General features: G+C 36.2%; 1 long non-coding RNA gene across 4 annotated transcripts in view; it reads right to left on the bottom strand.

Annotated features, from left to right (window-relative positions):
- The window catches only part of LOC107055179, a 32,669-nt gene extending 9,358 nt beyond the window's left edge, over window positions 1-23,311 (bottom strand). For 3 of the 4 annotated variants that reach the window (XR_005861263.1, XR_005861262.1, XR_005861261.1), the window contains exons 1-3: window positions 23,144-23,311; window positions 9,228-9,344; window positions 33-119 (exon numbers count right to left, since the gene is read on the bottom strand). This is a non-coding gene — a long non-coding RNA (uncharacterized LOC107055179). Of the gene's footprint in view, window positions 1-32; window positions 4,573-9,227; window positions 9,345-23,143 lie in introns of all 4 variants that reach the window. The other variant, XR_005861264.1, reaches the window with a different exon arrangement.
- Between the last annotated feature and the right edge of the window lie 683 nt (window positions 23,312-23,994).

The raw sequence follows: 23,994 nt of genomic DNA, 5'->3' as shown, positions 1-23,994 counted from the left end.
TTATTTAAAAATAAAAAATAAAATCAACACACCTTTTTGTTGCTGACTACTGTTCAGGTCAAGCCTATCCAACAGGCAGAGGTATTGAAGTAGAAGAGGACTGTTCTGGAGGCGAATGGCTGTAAAGTAAACAAAGACCACCTTAATCAGATGCAAGAGCACAGAATAGACTCACTATAGTGAGGGCTACAGTACTGTAGAAACAACAATTTTCAGTGAGTCTTCAACTGCTTGGGCCCCTTGAAGATAAAATAGTTTAAAGCAGCAGCTTTAACGCAGCTCTTTGGCCTCTATCCTTTGTGCCCGTGTGGAAAGAGCTCTTTGTGTCTATATATAAAAATACCTCTGCCAGGTCATCTTGCAGTTTCCTCTAACTCCTTTTGACATTAATTCCACCGCAGACAATGGTGTTCCATATACATGAACAAAAGGCCCTGTGATCTTCGTTAGCTCTGAATGCACCATAAATCTTCCAAAGTATTTAACGCTTAATGCTCTAAACCATCGAAATACTGTAGAATGAAGTTGTTCACTTTTCTGTGGCAAAGTATGCTAATTTGTTTGAAGTTATCATGTTGCTATTTACAGGAGAGGGTTTGAGCACAATACAGAAATTACTTTCAGATTTTGAAAAAGAAATTTAAAACAAATTTACCTCATACTTTCATATTTTAACATGTTACCTACGTCATCATCACAGATGTAAGCATGACACGAAGTGCATAGAGCCTAAGAATACATTCTAAAAAGCTTTAGGTAGGTATACTGAGGATGGGACAGGGAGGTTGGTATCTCTAGGTCCTAGTCTCCTGGTACACAATGGCTTCTTTACATTGTGTCACAGAAAAGGAACCTTGAAGTGATCCAAGTTTATAACTGCATCATATCAAGAATGCGTTGTATTCCCAGGGCCAACCAGTATAAAAGGGAGTTGTAGTGTAAATGAGAACCAAAACCCCAGAGTTCTTTATATTATGGTTTTACATTTCTCTTCCCTTCTGTTTCTGAAATATGGCACATAATATTATGGATAGTTATAGCTGTATATTACAAGCAATTACTGGCAAAATGCTTTTCTTTGTCAAAGTCATTGGCAAAACTTGCATTATCTTCAGAGCAAACAAGCTCAGATCACATCAGTGTGTACGCTGTGGAAGTGAAATGTGTTGTAAGAAAAAAAAAAAGGAAGACAAACGACATTAAGTAATTTACAACGTGCTCCTTATGAAAAAAGAGCACAACTCAGAGAACCATATTAGTATAATAAAATCTGACTTTTCTCCAAAGAACATGTTAAAAACTTGACACATCAATCTTTGGCACTAACTAAAGCAAAAACAAAAAAACCATAACAAACAAAAACCACTTTAATTTACCTCAGTTGTAATCCATACTGTCACGGATCCTAAAAGGCTTATTGTAATGTTACTGAAACCTGAATATTGCCCAGATGTAAGAGCATCTTTCCACACTGGACAACTGACTGCAATGAGATTATTAGCAAATGCAATGACACATGGCACATGTGTCCTGATCCACTTTTTTCTAGGAAGCTTTTATAGTCTCAGTGCTTTGCAATTTCTAAGAACACTGCATGACCCTGGTGACCCACGGGAAGATATTTTGGAGCATGAGAATGTAGCTTTTCAGCTCCTACAGTCTTTCTACTTATGGCCTAAATTATAACTTTCAGGGGTATACTTGAATCATAGATAGTAAAGATGACTTTACAGTTATCTCTGGTTTGAAAATACTGCTTCACTCAGGTTTATGGCCCATTAAGACAGTGTGTTTTTCCTTGTAATATCCCCTCCTGTGCAGTACTAATTTCATTTTAACACTATGATTTGAACTCAACACATACAATTAGTTTCTATCAGGAGTAAAAGCTCAAGGTCAAATTATACAAAACCTATGAAGCGGGATGAACGGGCTATATCAGTTCTAGAAAAAACTAGCCCAAACCCTATTGTTTTAGAATTCTTTCTCTAATTTTAAGAAAAATCTCATTTCAGTCCCATTTTTCTTCTATTAATATTGTTCTTCCACACATACTGGAATTCAGTTTTAGCCAAATTAGCAGCAACTATCTACACAGTAAATTAGAACATATAACAAAGCACTGTTTCAGAACGTCACCAAAGAACTCTCACAGTCCTTTCATGAACAATAAATAGAAGTGATATAACTAGTGTGGCATAAGGCACTCTAAGAGAATACCAAAGAACTGTTTTTTTGTTTATGTTTGTGCTTTTCTTTGTGTTGTTTTTTTGTTGTTGTTTTTGTTTGTGTGCTTGGTTATTTATTAAAGGGAAAGAAAGCAATAAATAAAAGAAAGAAAACTTTCACCAAAACAAAAGTTCAGGTAAAACCATACTTACAGTGACAACAGACCTTGCTTGCCTTCTTTCATTTGTCAGCTAGTCATTCATTTAGAAGAGTAAAGGTGACATTCCATAAAAGTTTCTCAGTTCTTATTTTAGAAATCACTAAGTTCATAAATCACCACAGCAATTCTAGAAAACAGCCATTGGTGAATGCATCCTACAATGCTTAAATTTTCCTGAATTAACTGCCCTCTTCAGTTTTAATGTTTGTCACATGTCAAATATTACCCAAGTCCCAGCAAAATGAAAGGTTTGATCACTGTCTTCCTCATGATACCGCAGATTTAAAGATTTGCCTCTAATCTTCCTGAAATGGGAAAGTAGATGTATGGGATACTGAATTCATCCATTTGTATTTGTATTTCAAATAAAGATCTTTCTTCTGTCTCCAAATCTATGAAGCCAACAGATGCAGGTAGAAAAATGAAGCAGGTTTCTTCAGGTCTTTAATTACATGCAATCAATTTAAAGGCAAATGTAACACAAAAGAGCCGAAATTGAGCGGAGACATACAACATACAAGCTGTTTCAGAAAGTAAAGTACCTGTGAAGCAGAAAAGAGTTTAGAAAAGCGCAGTGGAGAAGGAAGGGGGAAAAAAAGGAGGAGAATGGAAAGGTAGCCTTTACAGTATGGGGATATTGGAGGAAGGAAACAGGAAGGCACTATGAAACCCCAAATGGATCAGTTGTATCAGTACGTTCTTCTGCAATTCGCTTACTTTAAAAAGACATCTACCTACTCTACATGTATTTAGATTTTTAAAGGAGAACTATGTAAATTATCTAAGAGTCTCTTCATGACCAAGAAATAATGTGTATCAGCTGCCATTAATCCTTAGCAGGCATTCCCCTCTTACAGCTAAATGAGAAAGTGAGCATTGTAGTACCCTCTGATTCAACAATTTTTAATCATTTCCTGTTGAGATGGGCAGAAATGGAAATAGAATTTTTCAGTTCACTCCTAAAGCTCACACTCACATCATCTGAAGGAGAACAGCTGCATATTAACGACTGGAGGACATATGAGAAAAGATGGTGCATACTATGATCCTGAGGTCTCCAACACAGAGACTTTATTGCATTTATAATTACATTTTAAAGCATACTTTAAGTCTGCCCATTTTTCTTTAATACAGAATATTACTGTTCAAGTTAAATAGTACCTTTGTTTGATATAGACCAAGATTCCTTGATCTCATTTCTACTACAGCAAAGACAGCTGTGTTAACCTACTTAACCACATATTGAGAACCTTACCAATTTTCCATATAAGCAAGAGAAAGCTGAAGTACTAAACCTCCAGTCAGTGGAGGTCCTGGTTAGAATTTTAAGATGTGTTTTAAAGACTTGCTTGTCATAACTTAATTGAATTTGTGCTTCATGGCAAATTTTGATCAACAATAAAATGAATACTAAATCCAAACTTAAATTTTACATATAAAAGCAACGTGGCATTAGGCAGCAGAGAATACAAGTATTTCTCAGTCAATCACTTAACACTGAACCTGTTAGCACCCTGCAGTATAAAAGTTCAAATTTTGTCCTACTCGTCCTGACAAAAGGCATCATTCATTTGACGGCACATTTTATTATGCCACTTTGTTTTGAAAGTTACTAGAGTTGTGGTTTTATACATAGAAGAGCTGCATGAACAACATTAAAACAGCTTAGGCATCCTCCTATGCTTGTTCTTCCTGCTGAGTTACCACAGTCCCCTTTGCAGCAAATTCATCTGGTTGGGAAAAATCATTTTGCAAGATTTGATTATTATTATCCTTATTTAAAGGAAAAAGTGGAGCCAAGCAGAGGGAAGCATAACCGAACACTGTAAGTAAATAAATGTTTCCAGATAAAAGTGTTTAGCTTGATTTCAGAATGAGTATTTCTAGTTTTATATATGAATATCTAAATATTAAAGTTACAGATATAAGTTTAGTTCCAGTCGCTGCAGAACCACATCCAACATCTAATCACACTAGCAAGTCCAAGAGTTTAACTGGAGCAGAGTTGTACCTTACATGGAACTGGGCAATATCTTATACATTTAGTAACTGTAAAACCAAATTCCAATTTATTAAGAGGTTCCCAGTTTCTGTTTCCCCTTCCCAGCCCTTAGAAAAAATCTCAAGTTCCTGTAGCTGTAGAAGTAGCTCATGTTCTTTACTTTCCAACTCTCAGGAAGAGTCTGGAAGACAAAATTAAAACAACTGTAATACACCAAGACAGAAATCTTTGATACTTCAGATTTGTTTCTGTAAACATCATAACTTTATCGTAACTCTCTTATTTCAAACATCTTTGCAACATATTATTTCCAAATTAATTTGACTCCTGCCTTTTATAAGTTGTTGGCATCCTCCAGGGAGAAAGAGATAGAAAAACATATCCCATACATATGGGACAACTCATAGTAACTATGTTTCAAGACTATTTTCACTTCTTATTTCACTATGAATTTTTTCCAACAGCCTCAGATGAAAGCATAATCATAGGATAACATATATATAACATACACATAACAGTGTATTTGTTAACCCTGTTTGCCCTATTGTTCCAAGAAGGAGTCAGAACATACAGCAGAAATATTAAACATAGTAATAGTTATTCAGAGATTAAGTAATCTAGGTAAAAACAAATTAAAGAGTTGGGAGACTACCCTTTTAAACAGATTGCAATACATTGCTCTATTTGTGATCATGCTATATTTACATCATAGAAAAATTCTTGAGCATCTGCTAGGCATAAAAGTAGCAGCTACAAGCAATAAAATTTAGTAATAATTATTTTCAAGTGAAACGTACTTGCGGTACAGTGGATTTTAAACAGGAAAACAGCTCCAAGGTCTCACCATTCGCTCAAGCATTGAGGGAAAAAAATATATCCTTGCTGTTGTGTGATGTACACCATGCATAAGTCAAAAAAGTGCACAAGAGTGGTCTTTAACATCCCAACATATGCTATATTTTGGTGGTTACAGCATTGCTTGATTTTCTTTGCATCCAAAAGCTCAAACGGGATTGGGCTTTTGTAGTTCTTCACAAATTGCAGATTTGTAATGTGCTTACTGAAGCACAAGTTGAATGGCTCATGAAGTCCAAATGAGTTATATAAAACATTATGGAATTCCGGGAGACAGGAGAACATACTCAAAGTATCAAAAGGAATGAACAGAATATCATCATATAGCTACACTGTGGTTTTTTTGTTTGTTTGTTTTTGTTTGTTTGGTTTTTTGTGGCCAACCTAATCTACCAGTGGGTACTTTTCTGCATAGAGTCCCTTGCCATTGTATTCACAACCATCGATCTCAGCTGATATACCATCATTTAAAGAACCAAGATTTTTGCATCCCTGCCTGATGGCACTGTGTCATCCTGTTACCTTGCATGCACTCAGTATTGGGCATGCAGTTGGTCAGTGAGTGAATTTCATTTCTGTTCAAAGTTACAGAATTTTAATTTTGTCTTCTATGCCTTTCTTGTGGGACTTTTCCTTCCTACTTTTGAAAAATCAATGGATGTATGCTTTGTTTCAGCTTTCCCTGAGAATGGAAATTAACATGCACATTACCCACTAAAATACATACTTGCAATAGTAAAAAACAACATTTCATTATGCCTGAGGTTAGAAGCCTCATTGTTACTTATAGTTATTGTCTACTTCATAGTCAACAAATGTAGTGAATATTCTGCTCTACCTATTTTTAAGATAAATAACACAAATGCTTTTCAGGAAATACAGTTTATTTATATTAGCGTTTTTTGCACATTTACTTTCTTTACAGATGTCTGGGCTGAACTCCCTGAAAACTGTTGTATGCTCATACAATCAGTCGATAAGAATGATAAAATGTGACTTATCCGATTAACCACAAATATGCAGTATGGTTTAAATTCAGAATATTCATGATCAATCAACACAGTAAATCATATCTTGAAAAAGCTATTAATAAACAAATATTGGAAGAGATGAATTCAAGGAAATTGTGATCTGTTTGTGGTTATTCTATAAGTAGAAAAGAGGGACTAAAATCGTTCAACATACTACTCCTGTTGGATTATTTGCTCTGCTCCACTGAACACCCATAAGCACATTCAACTATTAAATTAGCACTGCTAAGCTGTGCTATTTGTGCTGGCTATTTTTATACACAGCAGGCAACAATCATTGCTTAATGAAAGACCAGGCTTTAACACCAGGTGTGATTTTGTTGTTAGGGGATCTGTTTTTCCTACTTTTTGTAGTTTTCATCGCCATCAGTACCACCTACTTTTGTCCTGAGAATTTCACGTTGAATGCTGATTCTAAGCTCAGCATGGTGTGCAGTGTTTGACTTGCACTGATTGTCACAGAATGTAACACACAGCATTTCGTGAAGATGTGCAATGAAAGTCTGATTTTTGTTATGCATCTTGAATTAGACATCACTTCTAATTTCCAGCATGCTATACTTTAGCTTTCCTTTTCAAAGAAAAGCAAGGCTCTGTTTAAAATGTTAGTTTTTCAAAAATCCACCTGTAATAATGGAAGAAATATATCACAGTATTTACTGTCAGAATCCCACACAAGAGAAAATAAACCACATTTGTTCCTACAGTAATGACAAATATTCAGTCTATAAAGAGCTTAATTACATGCTATAAATGTCTGACTTTCTACTTTGCTATTCAGAGATTCAAGCAGAAAGAATTGTAAGAGTTGTAAAATCTTAAAAACAAAAATCAAGGAAGAAAAACAGAACTTCTTCACAATTTACATGAGAAAGCTCAGTTTTAAGAGAGTTACAAAATAGTCATAAGCTCTGAGTTCAGGCATTTGGGGGCAAGAGACAAATAAACAAACAAAACTACACATGATTGCATTTGCCAGACTGTTGTTGGTGGTTTTGTTTTCTTTTTAACTTAATGAACTTAAGTACAAACAGATCAAGTAAAAATACACATTTTTCTCCCAGCAAAGTATAAGCAGATCCAATTCCCTTCATGCAAGATTTTTAGTCCATTGTGGAGCAAACAGAGAGCAGAGCCCTAAATATTCACTTTTATAAAATACAGAGACGAATGTGGAACAAACTGGGAGCACCACTTATCCTGCAGTTTCATTTTTTAAACTAGAGCTTGAAAGGTGAAGAAGACTTAAGAAGTGGAGGATGTGAGACTAGTCTCACAATTAGAGAACACCTCTTGCAATGAACCAGGGGATGACACGGACTGTAAATAGGAAAATTTGTTATCTTTCTTAGAAGTACTGAAAATGGTATTCAAAAGAATGTACGAGTCCAAAAACAGCAGAAATAATTCAGACTACTAGCTACTGTACTTTATCGCAGCTTTTGTCTTTAGACTGAGGAAAGTACTCCTTCACTATTGCAAAGCTAGAGTGTGCAGAACAGTCACATTTTTATATGTCATGTGATATGCACAAGTATCTTTATGCTAAAGATAGCTTCTGCTTGTAACAAGTCTTATTATTTTCTGTCTTCTATGGACCAAAATTTTTTGTTGCTGTTGTTGTTTTCTGTATTTTTCCTTTAAAGTGTTACAAGTATCCTCTGTTACTCATACAGCATCCAGAGCTTTATCATGCTCCAGACTACCATAATCAAATTGAGAGTACTGACCACCTAAGCAATACGGGATAAATTAGAAATAGCTCTGTAGTAATATCATTATCCAAAACTTACTAAGATTGGTTAGGTTTCATTCTGCTAATTATTACTGTAGAATGCAAAACAGTGCTTGCAAGATGCTATTTCAGAACAAAACAGAATGAATAGCCCAAGTTGGAAGGGACCCACAAGGATGTGATGGTACAGAAGCCTCAATTTCTGGATTTGAATCCACTGGTGACAATTTAGTCTCATCCTGCTCTACGCACATTTTGAAGCTTATGGAAAATAGGTGGTCTCTATTCCAGTTAATATCAGAATCCATACTTGAGTATGGATTTTCCTTAATTAACAAACATAAAGGAAGATAAAGTACAGCATCAATACTACATCAAGATACCTCAACTTTATCAGTTTTCTTCTGCAGCATAGCCCGGTTTACTCTCATAATTGAAGTATTACAGATTCATCATATTACACACGTAAGACTAATATGAAATTAATAACTATCATCCATGTAGCTCTTAAAAACCCTAGTGAGCTACGTAGAAAACACTATTAACAGTCACTTAAATTAACTCTCTTGTCATGCAACAAAATTTCACAGCATTCAGAAAAAGCAAGTAGAAACAAGATTTCAGGTCAAAAGAGAGAAGTAATCATATGATTGAAAAATATTTACTATTGGCACTATAGCATACATATATCTACCATGCTGCCAACAACCACATTTTTACAAGCTTATTTTTACCTCCTAAGTAACCAGAAATCTTTAGAATTTCTGTATACATACCCAGATATTGCATATATATATTGCACCAGGCAGGTGAAAATCAACACATTTTGCTTTTTTCCAGGAACACAAATAATGAAATTCCTTTTGCTATGCTAGCAGTGCATATCTGACTACCTAGGAAACTATCACTACTGCAAAAGAGGAAAGTGATCCAGCAGTGGCTGCAGCCTGGATCACTGTATATCCTGCAAGAACAGTACACTGTTCCCTTCAAATCAGTCTGTTTTCCAACTGAAATGTATCAATAGAGCAATATTTGTTGAGGAAACAGCCATGTTTCTCTTCTATATATTATCTTCTATTCCGTGTGACCAAACGCAGTGTATCTTAAGCAGTTATCTTAAAATCACAGAATATAATGGGCTATGAGAATATATCCCCTCTTGACAAATGAGGATTTAGCGCATAAACAATCGCTCTTTTACCAAAGTTTTACCTTGCTTATCCAAGTCGTATATACGGCTTATTAACAATGCCTTCTTGTCAAGTGAGAAATGTGGCTATGTCAGAAAGAATGCATCTCTTCATCAACATAGGACTGATCTCCAAGCACCTGTGAAAACCAAAACAGAATACTCATATACTTACCTTTAATTGAATGGCTTCCTTCAGATCTACACAAAGAGAGGACTGATGAGAAGCAACTCATCACCTCACTTCCATTTGATCGATGGGACACTTTGCGGTGCATTTTTCTACCCAGGGGGATGTCAGAATCTCCCTCTCAGATAATCAGACAAAGCCATAGCAAAGTTAATCTACTATTGGTGACAGTCTTGCTTTGAGCATTTGCTTGGACCTTCATAGGTCCCTTCTAGCCAACATTTATGTGATTCTAAACTATGCAATTAGAAAGTTATTCATCAACTAGATGCTCACACCACATTTCTTATGTTCTTCTTTAGTGGAGCATGATCTTCTTGTCCAAACACCCTTGTTCCTACAAAGATTTCTCCTTTCCTTCTTGCCAAGAACACCCTTTCACTAACATTAAGATACTGTCAATTCTCCTTTTGCCAAGTGCCTAATTCTGGCCTGAAACAAACAGAAAAACTACCCTCAGAAATTAAGTAGGGTTGTTACGATGGATCTCTAGTGATTAGCACTGCTCAAATCCAACTGCTAATGCAGTGGAAGTGGAAGAAACTTGACCTCTCAGTGCTTTGCTTCTCTATTATTTATGTAGCTGTAGTATCAAGCATGCACATCTGGATATTCCATATCCCCCATGTTTGGGATGCACAGTTGCACTGGCAGAAGCTGTAGAAACACCAAAACTAAAATAAATTCTAGAAATCCTTTGAGTAGGAGATGTCTTGAGGAAAAATACACTGAAGACAGCATGATATATCTCTGATGAAATTATTGAGCTTACAGTAGCACCATTACAAGAGTTGAAGGAGGAAAAGAGGCCAAAACATTAAAGATAGATTTTTTTTCTTTTTTAAGGACAAACTCAGCAGCAAGAGGAGGAGATTGTAACAGAAGTGAGTGAATACAGAATAGCCAGGCTGATCTGACCTTTAGAAGCTCAGAGTATTTAAAGCGTGGCAGTTGCATTGATTTCCTATGTACTCCATACTGTATTTCTCCTACACGGACAAACAGGAGACTGGGCTGATTCATGAGAGTCACTATTTGCATGCTAAGTTTATTGACTTTCTCTGCTACAGCTTCTGTCAGTTATACTCAACAAAAATCTTTTCACAATTTATTTTCCGTGTTGTATCTCCCATATAAAAGATTAAAGACAACCATTATATACATACATACTTCTACTTTCTCTGCCTTTACTACTTTCTAATTCTAACACTTATAGCAAGGCAATTTGGGGAAACTAGTGTCCACAGTTTTAAGAAAAATAACATGACAGCCTATGCAGTCTATGCCAATATTCCTCTCCTTCGCTGACATTCTCTTTATTGTACTAGAGAATCAGTTCTTGATTTTCTATTTTCTCTGAGAAAACACTAGTTTTCCTCACAGGACCTAATCTGCAAACATGCTCTTTTCTTCCTTTTGCATCATTGTTCCTGTTCCAATAGGACATATCACATTGCTTACAACATGGCAAAAGTCAAACTGTCTTCTCTTTTCTGGTATTAAAGAGAAGGTGAGGGGATGGGGAAATCACCTCATCTAAGGCTTGATTTGCATTTCAAAGTGACAGGATAAACTTCTCTAATTACATAAGCTTACACATACAACTTAATATAGGTGCTGAACTCCGCAATGTCTTTCCAAGATTCTGTCTATATCTCATCTGAGTCACCCAGAAAAAGGGACAGAAGGACTAGACTCGGACTGAACTACTTGACACAGAACCACTGGGAGAAGATGTAAGAACTGCGTTTGCAACAGTTCATTGCTGAAAGAAAACCTCAGGAGACTCTGAAAGGGGTCTGTGGGGTGGCTCCACATGCACGAGCATCAGGACACGGCTGCCAGCTCTCCTGGGTGCAGTGACAGGCTGCTGAAGTAAGAAAAGCGAGGTTCTCTTCCAGCAAGATGAAGATGTTGCATGAAGTGGCTTCCTTGGAATCTAGCAAAATGATTCTCCATTTTCAAAGGCACTGTAGAATCTCTTAGGCTGCACTACTTGCACTCGTGCTTAGTTCTCCCCATTCTTCTTACAACACTAGTCAATAGAAAATATTTCTCTGAAATCTCAGCTTACGTTTGAAGCTCTTCTGAGATAGTTGTTACATATCTCTGGTGTTCTGTCACTCTTGTGCACAATTAAACTGCTCCTTGGTTCCCTTAGATGTTTTTGACTAATGTAATCCATCTCTCTATTTTCACGTTGCTAGTGCCATATGCTAAGAGCCAGTAGGTCCAATTCTGTATCTTAACCATTACCAAGGCAAAGTGCATGCAACTGACATTCCATGATGTGCTTATATGATCGTTCCCCTGTCAATTCAACTGCATGTTGATGTAATTCACTCAAATATTCAAATTCGATTATCTTATTTGATTTTCACAGGACCAGAGTGCTCTACTAGATCTTTTCCAGATACCACTTTTTGAATATTTTCCTAATTTTCATTTCTAGCATTTGGTTTTTTTTTTTATAAGCATCATCACTTTCCTAGGTGGAAAAAAAAAAAAATCTACATATGTATGGCTTGCATGCATGTTCATAATATAGTCTCACTTGTGCAGGACTAAAAATGGTGTTGGAGAACAGCTAAGTAGGAGCCTCACTTGTTTTACTCTGACTGAACTTCCTTTCTCGAATTACTACTTGTCTTAACATTGCCAGAAATTTAAGCTACCTACTGTCTTCCTACTGTCTGTTATCTGTAGTATCTAAGGCACTACAAATGGCTAGCAAAGATTTCTAAAAAACTCCTACAACAAATTGTTCAAAGCCAAATCTATTGTGAATTAAATAATCAAATGCACTACTTTAGTAAGTTCTGTATGGACTTAATTCTATAATGAAAAAAATTATTCTTTATACAAAATATAATTGTTACGCATTATAAGGATAGCATTTAGCTGTATAATAAAATGCACCTAATGCCATTTTATATTCTGTAAGGTGTGTAAGAGATGAATACTGGGATAGCAAGCATGGCTGAAGTCCTCCACCCTCCTGGAGCACCACTTGAAATCCAGATGTAGTAGTGCAGAGCTTCTACGGCATGATGTTAGATCAGTGTTATTTGCCAAGTCAATCACTTTCTAAAAATCTAATTGCTTTATAAAGAATATATAATCAATAACGTTACAATTTGGAAATAAATATATTCTACAAACACAATTAAAAATGTCAACACTTCAACATTGCGACCCAGCTTACGGCAGAAGACAATTAGGACATCTCAATATTTACCATGAAACAAAAATCCCACATTTGGCTTTCCCTGCCTCTATACTTACTCTACTACACTTCAGAGAGTATGGGCTGTATTCTGAGATTCTTATCTTCAACACCAAATCATCCCTTTTAAATCACTGTTCCTATAAAATACTTTAAAACTCTTACGTTAAATCCTCATCTTTCACCAAATTGACATCATAATACATAAAGAATTAAGGGGGCTGCTCCAAAAGTAATGCCTCCTATTGTATTACATTGACTCATGATGTCAGATGTAGATGTTGGTGGTATGGTAGTACAGTCTGAACCTTCCCACCAATATACCATCACACGTTGCTGTGTGAAAGATGGCAGCAGAGGGGCAGTCTGACATGGCAGTGCAGATGAAGCAAAGGTTTGTCATCAAATTCCTCTATGTAGAAAAAATGGCACTTTTTGACATTCATGAACATTTGTTCGTTTCTGGAGACCAAACAGTGGATGTGAGTATAGTGAGACAGTGGGTGGTGCATTCCAGCAGTGGTGACAGTGACAGCAGGTCATGTCTGCTGGTGCAGACTTTTACGGGCATGGCATAAAGGATCTTGTTCATAGCTGGTGAAAATGCACAGCTAATGGTGGTTACTATGTCAAAAAATAGCCTCTTCTTGTAGCTGAGAATTTGCTCTACCAGATAGCTTTATTGTGCTCTTTATCTCTGTTGTAGTTCCCAGGGAAATAAACAGGCGGCATTACTTTCAGAGCAACTTTGTTTCCTATGCATATATTTCCAAGCCCAAATTATACATTTTTCTTGTGAATTTAAATAAGCATGACACCTAAGAAGAGACATTCAAAAATGTATTTGGAAAAAAAATTTAGTGGTTAAGTGTGTTGTAATGCAGCATCTAATGGAGACTTTAAAGCCATTTTCGAGATGCAAAAGGTTGTTTGAAAGTTAAATTAATAGCCCCTCTACAATTTGTGATGTTGAGAATTAACAAGATCTAAGCCAGAGAAAAAAAGATTCACTTTGTCCGGTTGTGGTCAAGGTTTGTCACACTTCATCTATTGCATTTCATATTCCATACACTTAGAAGTAATTTAGTGTGTATTTTAATATGACTTTTGCCCATTATCACAGTTTTAATGATTTCTTGGTCATCATGTGACCAGTGAACTTTTATACAGGCAAAACTGGAAGCGGGATATTTCTAATACAAGGTTATGATTCTCCTCCTTTGCCTCCTACAAAGTCATGTCTGAGAGTCCTTGGTCCACTTACAGGCAATTGGGATTTTCAGTGCATTGAGGCACTGTCTGCACTTCCAATTGTCTCATCTTGTTTTAATATGAATTCTTGCACATTACTTCAAATTACATTATAAATCCTTTAGTGGGGAAGAACGTTGATGAAAAACTGATCATATACTCATGGATTTGTAGTGTCAGAGTTGTAGAGAAACTTCAGTAGCTTCCCTGAGTACACTGTTTTCTGAGATTTCATCCACTGCAAATCATTTCCCTTTGAGGAATTTTTAGTAATTACTTAATGACATTTGCACATTTATTCAACCAGTTTAACACAGTTTGCTACAAAATTTGCAAGTAGGAAAAGTTATTTCAAATGTGTCTTTAAAGCTGGATGCAGTCATGTAACATAGCAGACTTAGTATCAACTCATGCTTTCACTGTGGCTCTTAGTAAAACGTAATTAATCAAGTAAAAACATTGAAATAATGTTCAAGCAATGCTAACTACTCAAACTTTAAGACCTCACTTTCCTTTCAGGAAAGCAACAGTAACATAAAAAACATACTAACAGCACTGAAATCACTGAAGTATAAGAAATAGGAGGTAGGAATCGCCCTCCTTCATCTAGAAATGTTAAAGAGAAGCTTTCCATTTAAGAAGTCTTTCATTGCTCCCATGAACAAACAATAAGTCATTACCAGAGACAACAATAAAACAAAAACCTCTGAATCCATTTACATTTTACAGTAAAACAGCTTACTATTAGCACTGCATAAATACAAAGCCTACCTCCTTTATAAAGCACAAATTTATTCAAGACCATGCAATATCTATCTTAAGGACTAATGAATACATCAGTACTAGAATTATTTTTCAGTCTTGGTGTTTATAAGATGGGTTTTGTAATTCTTTCATAACAGGACTAATGGCTTTGTTCTAATTAGATAACCTAAGCATAGAGCCAGACTTGAATTTCCCACCAGAAAAGTAATCAATTACAAGTTACCTGAGATCTCTGAAAACATAGGGATTCTAGGCTATATGGGTCACTAATACAATCAAATGTACTGTAAACAAAAACCTCATTTTTATTTTTGATTCTTCATGTTTTAGATTAACACAGATTAAAAGCTTGTTACTCATTTGACTTTTGCTAAGTGGAAAATTCTCAGTGGCATTACTCTAATGCAGCACACTCTAAGGCAGCTGGTATAAATTGTGAATGTGACACATAATGATTTGCCTCAAGTATATCATGAGACTTAATTTCAGGGAAAATTCCATAATAGTCTTTTCTTCATTTTAATCAACTTATTCCTAGCCATTTATTAAGGTGTAGCTTAATTAAAAAGGATCAAGTTTTCATTAGTTTTTGAAAACTTATCCACGTATAAGATTGTTACAAGACCAAGCCAACTCTTGTTGCCTTTTTCTTCTTAGCATAAAACATACAGTTTCACACCAGTTTCAATCAAATAAAACTGACACAATAGCAATGCCCTCTTTTGAAATGCCACATAAGTTCATAAGTAGTAGCTTTCGTTACAGGAGACATTCACTGTCTGTATCTGAAACTAATCTATGAAGTTTTATTTATTAACAAGGAGCAATTAATAAACTCAGGAGAAAGCAAAGACACGGAGCAGTAACTAATCTCATCCACAGAAATTACCCTACAGTCGTAAGGAAAAAAACACTTAGAAATCATGTGTGAGCTTTCCGCACAGTGTAATGTATGCTGACTTATAAAGTTCACGCTTTTCAGAGACATTTGTGACTAAATAGTGACACGTTGCTTAATGGCAGCAGCAAAATGAAGATGATGACAAGAAGTAGATGCAGTTGTTAGTTTTTCCATTTATGTCAAGAAAACATGTCCACTTCCCTTGAGAAATGAAAGTCATAGGCTATGCCTAGACCAAGTCAGAAGCATGACTTGCAGGAAATGCATCTTTGCACAGAACAAGTTGAAGATACCAAGCTCAGATATTATCAATGGAAAAAAAGCACCACACAAATACACAGCCTAATTATCCTCAGCCCTGGCTGGAACTTTCTTATTGATACCTGGGCTGACTAACTAGATTAAAGCAGGTTTTAAATGTTTTCCTCATCTCATCAAAATCAGCAGGGCTCCTTTAAATTAGAGACCCACTCTGAACTAGAAATAGCTTTTCAGTGCTAAATATTAAAATATTCTGGCCAGTTTGTTTGGCTGTAAATATTGGTTCCTTGCCTGCAAGAATGTCTACTCAGCTGGATAGCAGAGCACAAGCATTAAGGGCTGGAGGCTAGAGATACCTGAGCTCATCCCAGTTATGATATTTTCTCACTAAAATTGCAGGGAAAAGGAGAATAACACTCAACATTGGCATCTGTCCCTGCAAATGGATGAACAGATGAAAACTTGCCCTTATAGCAAATAAGATACAACTGAATCTATGCAGGCTATTGATTAAATCCTCTTACTGTATAACTAAAGATCTTATTTCCTCAAAATACAAGTTCTTCTTTCATTCTCAAACCTGATTTTAAATATAAGATAGGTCTCTTCTCACTGGTGACAGGTGACAGGACGAGGGGAAATGGCCTCAAGTTGCGCCAGGGTAAGTTTAAGTTGGATATCAGGAAACACTTCTTTACAGAAAGGGTTGTTAAGCACTGAAATAGGCTCTCCAAGGAGGTGGTTGAGTCATCATCCCTGAATATGTTTAAAAACCTTTTGGATGTGGTGCTGAGGGACGTGATTCAGCAGAGGGTTGTTAGTTAGGGTAGTATGGTTAGTTTGTGGTTGGACTCGATGATCTTTAAGGTCTTTTCCAACCTGAGCAATTCTATGATTCTATGATAATAATGCCTTCATAGTTGGATAGAAGACTCCTAATCCATTTAAAGGGACACTGAAGTTATACTTACTCAAGTGAATTTTACCAACAATTTGGCATCATGTAGCTGACAAACAGTTGAAATGATATTATGGACTATACTTGTCCTCTATACAGATGATGCAGAAACACCAGTGCTGAAGATTTAGAAATCCATATATAAGTCTGGTGATTGATAGTTATACTTTTACTCATTTATTTCATTTTCCTGGTAAATGGTCACCTCAACAGAAAACAAAAAATATTTGTACTCTACTTTCTCTCTGATCCCTTCCAAAAGGGGACAATCATCATCATCATCAACTTCAAGAGCAGGGGATAACTTCAGCTAATATGTTCCCATTTTCTTCTAGAACAGCAATACTGCTCTTCCTGAAAGAACACTTCCTTGCCTGACATTAAGAATGACAGCTTTTATAAAACTGATAACTACAAACCCACTGCTATATAACTAGAATACACTTCTCAAAACAATAAATGTTCCTGTTTACATTGGCAGACAAACTGCCAGCAGGTTTTTTGTTTGTTTGTTTGTTTTCCAATTAATACTATCATTTTGCCAAACACTCTCAAAATTTGGCAGAAAATGTTCATTCACTATCCCCCTGTGAAATTTGTCCCTGGAAAACACAACACATAATAATAGTCATGACAGAAAAATGCTAAAATACACAAAGATCTATGGGAATTCTCAGCTCTGATCAATGGTAGCCAGCAGAAGATGCAGAATCATAGAATCATTAAGGTTGGTAAAGATCACTAAGAACTTCTAGTCCAACCCAAAGCTACCATTCCCACTAAACCACGTCCCAAACAGAGACAGTATGAACTCTTAAGCATATTAAGGGGCAATTGAGATTTTACTTTAGAGATCTGATAAATTTAGAGTATCCTAAAATAGAAAAAGTATGCAAAAAAACATTGATTTTCTCAATTGCTAAGCACTGAGCTAGTCTTTCTAGTGTATGAAGGCAAATATTCCATTTGTCCATCTTAGGAACCCTAAGAAATATTAAACTTAGTGGCCAACTGCTGAAAAAAAAAATTAAGACAACTAATGAAATGTTTAAGAAATTGCCCTGGATTCAAGCGAAATTTTAACAAGGAAAGCAACACAGCAAGGATGAAAGGCCCATACAAACATGGAATGACTGCAGTACACAAACCACAAAAGGTATGTTCTGACAGTAAGAGCATTGCACTATAATAATGTTGAGAAAACAAAATTCAACAAGTGACATCAAGGAAACACATAATCAGAGAATAATCAAGTGACTTGGGATTTGGAAGGCAGTTACTTTAGGAATAAGTTGACTGTTTATGTAGTTGAGTTAAAAAGTATGTTAAGAAGAGGGTGTAGAATGACTTGCTAGATGTCTTTGGTAATGATCCAGCAGGTACCACACAAATAGTTTTGTTAGTATTGGCAAAACTAAATAAACCCCACGGAGAAGTATGATTGGAAAAAGCAAACCTTGTGGTGTAAAATAAACATGTATGTCAAAATCAAGTACCAAGTTCACTTAGATTCCTGACAGCAGTCTAGAGCAACGAATTGGCAGACTTATTGTTTATACTACTCTAAATTGAGTGTTACTTTAAAAGAAATTTTCTTTAGCTAATGCTAAGACCTTAACATAGGAAGGTCTCCATCTTATTGACATTCAGCAATAGAAAAAGTGGCTGCTCATCCACTGTACTTGTATATCACATCCTATCCTATATCCCCATCCCTGGAGACATTCAACATCAGGATGGAGGGAGCTCTGAGCACCTAATCTAGCTGTAGGTGTCCTTTCTCATTGCAAGGGAGTTGGAATAGATGGCCTTTATAGGTCCTCTTCCAACTGAAACAATTCTGTGATGCTATGATTCTATATTTCATCACTGAGGTCTTCGGGATTAAACAGGTTATGATGCACTAAAGCAAACATTTTTTCTTGTACTTGACTTAGATTTTTAAAAACACAAACAGAAAAAAAGAAAATCTTTAAAAGCAGAGTTCAAAATTCTAATTAAAAAACATACTAGAAATACAAAATAAATAAATAAATAAATTGCTCCTGGTGAGACAAAGCTGTGGATTTATATGCCAGCCTACAATAACTTAACCATACGAAGCCAGCAGGTGGAAATGCTGAAGGTAAAGAAATACACATTCATGATTTTATTCTTAACACAGATTTATAATTTTCAAATCTTGTTCGGACCTAGACTTTCAAAAGTCTTCTGATGCACTGATATTATGTTATCCAGACATTAATTCCAGATTTTGTAAGTGTTTGAAATAATGGAGGGTTTCTTCCATAGATTAAAGTAAATGATAGGGGTTTTGCAATATCTTCTGGGCTTTCTGAATGAACCAGACACAGAAGGAAAACAGCTATTTTGTGAAAGCTTACACAAGTGTAAGTTTACTTGAGATGAGTGAAATATTTCCATTGGCTTCAACAGAACTCAATTTGGCCAAATCAGAACCAGTGAAAGCATCAAAATCTCAGGCAAGCTGCCTTCACATCTCCTGCTACGCAAACAACACAAATCAGTGTGACAAATAGTATCCTCCCTAGTAGTTATGTAGTAGATGACTCACTCTCTCTCTCCTAAGACATACCAGTGGTGCCAGTAGAAATTATTCACTAAGCCATATTTGCTGAGACTTATTTGGGTGTCAATAGTATTGAAAGGAAATTAAAAAAAACAAAAAACTATGCAGCCCTTGATGGTTGTGAGTAATTTTTCTGGCTCAAAATTTCTTATAGTGGCGGTATGGTTCGCAACCAGGATGTGGTATAGTCTTTTTAAAATTTATATTTCCAGACACAGCTAAGAGCTCCCAAATATTTGAGCACATTTAAAGTACTGTATGCTTAACCAGATGAAATATTACTAGTTAGCTTTATTGCAATGTTGTATCAAGGAAGTCTGTCTGCACTGCATAAGAAGTTTTACAGTCAAAGTTCTGATTAGATATACATCTAATGCTCTTGACTAAGTTAACCTTATCAAAGTTCTTAAAAGGTTTGATAACTGCTAAGAATAGATTAATCCTGGATATTGTACAACAGTACAAATGCTGCTTAAAGATTATGTTAGTTGTGAAGTCTTCAAGCACTAATTCTACCAGCTACTCAAGAATTTCCAATATTTCTCATATGCCAATATGCCAAAATTGTCAATATTTCTCATTTGTGGTTAGGGAAAGAACGTGGTCTTGCTAAGTTTATTAGCAAGTCAAAAACCAATCTGGGACCACAGTATGAGGATCATGTCACCCAGTCAACATGAAATTTCCAAAAGATTCAGTAGTGGCTATTAAATAAAAATGTTCATGTCATATAGTCTTTACAAGCAAGCGGAGCAGTAAACGTGCCATTTGCCTTCACTGCATTGGCTACATAGAGACTGAAGAAGTTTCTCACATAGTACCTACTCTTTGCAAGTGTATTTCTTTGTATTTCTGTTCAGAGTGAAAAAATAAAGGATTAAATGTCAATGCATTATTTAATCATATAAATATGTTTTGCAGAAGAAAGCTTTCCCAACAAATTGAGAAGGCTCATGTCATAGAGGAATAGTTACTGCTGCTAATATACCTTTCCACTGATTTTTTTTAACATACAGATACGTATATACATATGTGTACAAATACATAAATTTTGCATGAGTGGAGAAGGCAAACTGGTGAACTACAGACATTCATTCTTTCCTATGTTCTCATCAACTTTAAATAAAGTTCTTATATGAGATCAGTACAAGTTTTAGTATTGAATGAAACAGCAGTTGTTATGCATAAGCAGTACAAAGCCAGTCAGAGAGTCCTCTGGAAGACAGAACAATTTTTTTCACTGAAGACTTCTTTTTGATCCACATGGGTAATTCTCTAAGTGTTATGTTAAAAAACTATTATGCTAAGAGGGCCGCATTAAGAATCTGGAGCTCCAACAGTTGCTTTATGAAGCAGATTTATGCCTCATGACAGTAATTGCTCACACCCAAGGAGCAAGCTGGTGCACCATCCAAGCACAACACAGAATATGCAGAGTTATTGCTAATCGGTGACTTTAGGGAACTAATAATGTCTGATTTTTATAACCAGAAAATGACTTCTCATTTAAATAAAAAATGCATACTACACACAAACAGGCACTTGCTTATGTAAATGAACATAAATGTGGGCATTTCTGTTGAGCTGTTTTTTAAACCAACTTGAATCACAATAAGCGTGGTGTACTTACTTCTCTGTGCTTGACTTCCTATGGCTCCAAATGAACTAATTAAATCCAAATTTAAGCTATTGTATCTCTTGAGTTTATATGCTTATTTTAAATGAGCTAAAAAGAAATGAAAAAATATGAAAGTAAGGAAAAGTAAAACATTTGTAGGGAGGAAAGTAAATCTCATGCTTATAAATTGCTGGAATGGGATCTCTGTATGGGGCAATATTCAACTCTGTGCACTTGGAATTCTATGTAGAAATTTTGATACCAGACTATTTAAAGGGGAAAAATAAAATTATTATTATTATTATTATTAATGATAAATCATCTCTATCTTCCTCTTCTCCCCCTTTTTCTATCCTATTTCATATTTTAAAATCTTACCAGTTGCTCTATGTCTTCCCTCAGAAAAACAAACAGGCTACAAATAAAACAGCACCATAAAGTATACTCCGTTTGATTTGTTTTTCAGATTTTGCTCTGCCAGTGAATTCAAGCATGATCTGAATGGCAACAGAGAGCTTATGGACAATGAGTAATAGCATGACAGAGCTAATTAATGCTATTTCAATCCAGACTGTTTAAACAATTCAAGCCTAATTCAAGCTAAGCAATGTGATGGTTTTATATAGACAGTGGTGAATGGAAAAATTCCAGTGGAGAGTTGAAGTCTGACTATGTTATTTGGATATAACAAACTCATCCCAGTATCTTCATTACTTGCATCTCCTGTTGGTTCTGCAGTCTTTTCTCAAAAAGAAAAAACACATGCTGCACTACGTTTTGTTAGGACAATATTTCTACTGGTGATTTAAAGCAAAAAAAAAAAAAAATATATATATATATATATATATACACACACGAGGTGACTACTATATAGAACAGCTCAGCTGCTGCAGTTTCTTGAACTTTAGTTGTGAATGGCAGCTCTCCCTAATCACCGTGTGGCTGATCTTGATATGATATAGTACGTAAGGCTCTGTATTCTGATCAGCCTTCACAATGTGATCAGAGTTCCAGGTGCACAAGAATGCTCCTTTTACTTTCTTCAAACAGAGAGAAATCAAAATAACCAATACCAACTGCCTACAAGAAGTCTATTTTAATTTTGCATTATAACAGACAATCCTACCAACCTCCAAAGTTCCCTTGACAAAAGGAAAAAAATGTTAAAGTAGAGAAAGATGGGATAATGATGTAACTTAAAAGCAAGGAGCAGTCAAAAAAATGTTTGCATGCTCCCTCACCTCCTCTGCAAAGTCCTAGTGTTAATCCTTCCTCCATGCAAGCTACCACGCTAGCAACCATGCTAGCTTTCCAACTACAGCAGCAAGCCACAAATTTGCACCTTCAAACACTATATTACACTCTCTCCAATTCACCTTTGCGATCATTTAAAGGTGTGTGGTGGTCCTGACACACTTATGAGGACTTAACTGTCATACCAGGCATTCCTGGTAAGACTGCCACTTGTGCACCACAGCCCCATTAATCACTGGCTTCTCCATGATAAAATAAGGCAAGGGCAGCATTCGATATTCAAACACTGAGAACAACCATATTAATAGCTACGCTTACGTTAGGAAAATAGCTTTTGCTGAATAAGCCTGAATTTCAGATCTGAAATAGACACTTCTTAACATTCCTACTAACAGATTTTGTACTAAAGTACACAAAACTCCTACAAAGCGCTTCTTATTGTCTTAAGGAGTTTTATTCAATATTTACAGAGAATTATTACCTTTCTCTACTTTACTTTCTTTTTCAGTCAGTCTGCTTAAGCACAGGTCTAGTTATCCATACACTTAATCTTCATTATATCAAGATAAAGCTGGTAGTAATTGTCATTCCAATTAAACTACATTACAGAGCTCTGCAGGATTTCTCTTCTGCAATATTCAAGTTGGCCAGCCATTTATGTTATGTATAACCACTTTTGATACTTGGGTTCTTCCCCATAATGAGGTTCTTAAGTGACCTACCTGACATTTACATTCTTAATGAGATTCCTAGACCTCTGCTGGGGTCCATAATGGCTAAATATAATAGCTCAAGCTGTTTGACTGGATTAAAAAAAGTTTGAATTTACTTTTTTATTTTGGCCAAGTATAACAGTGCTTTGCAGTTCAAATATACTATACATACAAGGTTATAAAGCACTTCAGAATTAAATATATTAACTTACCCATAGTATAAAAACACTATTAGAGTTGTGGAGTACGTCAGCAGCTTTCCCCTGGGAGAGCTTCTTACCACAGTTACACCTGGTTTTTCTTTCTGTCCCCCACTTGTCTGCCTCTCCTCTTTTCTGCTGTCTTTACGTATACCCCGAAACTTCTTTCTTCTCAACAACTTGGTTTATCACAGCGGATCCAGAATGTGATACCAAATTACAATAGAGTTTTATGGGGGAACAGGTATGCAGGAAGACCAAATAAGGCAAGAATCAGAAACATACTACTCACCGAGGTGGGGAGCCAGCAGGAAGGGCTGCTCTCCCTTAACCCCTTCTGCCTCCTGTCCACACGTGTGAGGAGGAAAGCTAGGATGCCCCAGGCCAGCTGCTACTGTTAGAAGTAGAGAGGCTTACGGCAATCCAGGGTGCCTAGCACGTGCAGGTAGCAAGGTTATCATAAAATCAATCCTGAGTTGAAAGGGACCCACAGAGATCATCAAGTCCCATTCCCAGGTCCACACAGCACCACCCAAAATCCAAACCCTATGTCTGAGAGCATTGTCCAAACTCTCCTTGAACTCCAGCAGGTAGGGGGCTGTGCCCAGTACCCTGGGAGCCTGTTTCAAGGCCCCACTACTTTCTGGTGAAGAACCTTCCTCCAGACCCCAACGTGACCTCCCTTGATGCAGCTCCATTCTCTTAGGTCTTCCAGACTGTAAGTATAGACAGGGTTGACCCATTCTGGGTGTTGAACTTCACGTGGCTGGTGGTTGCCATGATCTCTTCACTAGGCCTCTCTGTGCTCAAGGCAGTCAACAGTTCCTCTCATGTATTCAACTCCTGCATCTAGACATCATCTC

The sequence above is a fragment of the Gallus gallus genome, chromosome 1 (assembly GCF_016699485.2).
Source record: "Gallus gallus isolate bGalGal1 chromosome 1, bGalGal1.mat.broiler.GRCg7b, whole genome shotgun sequence".
NCBI classification, from domain to species: Eukaryota; Metazoa; Chordata; class Aves; order Galliformes; family Phasianidae; genus Gallus; species Gallus gallus.
The sequence above is the reverse complement of the archived record's forward strand: the minus strand, read 5'-3'. Positions and strand labels throughout refer to the sequence as shown.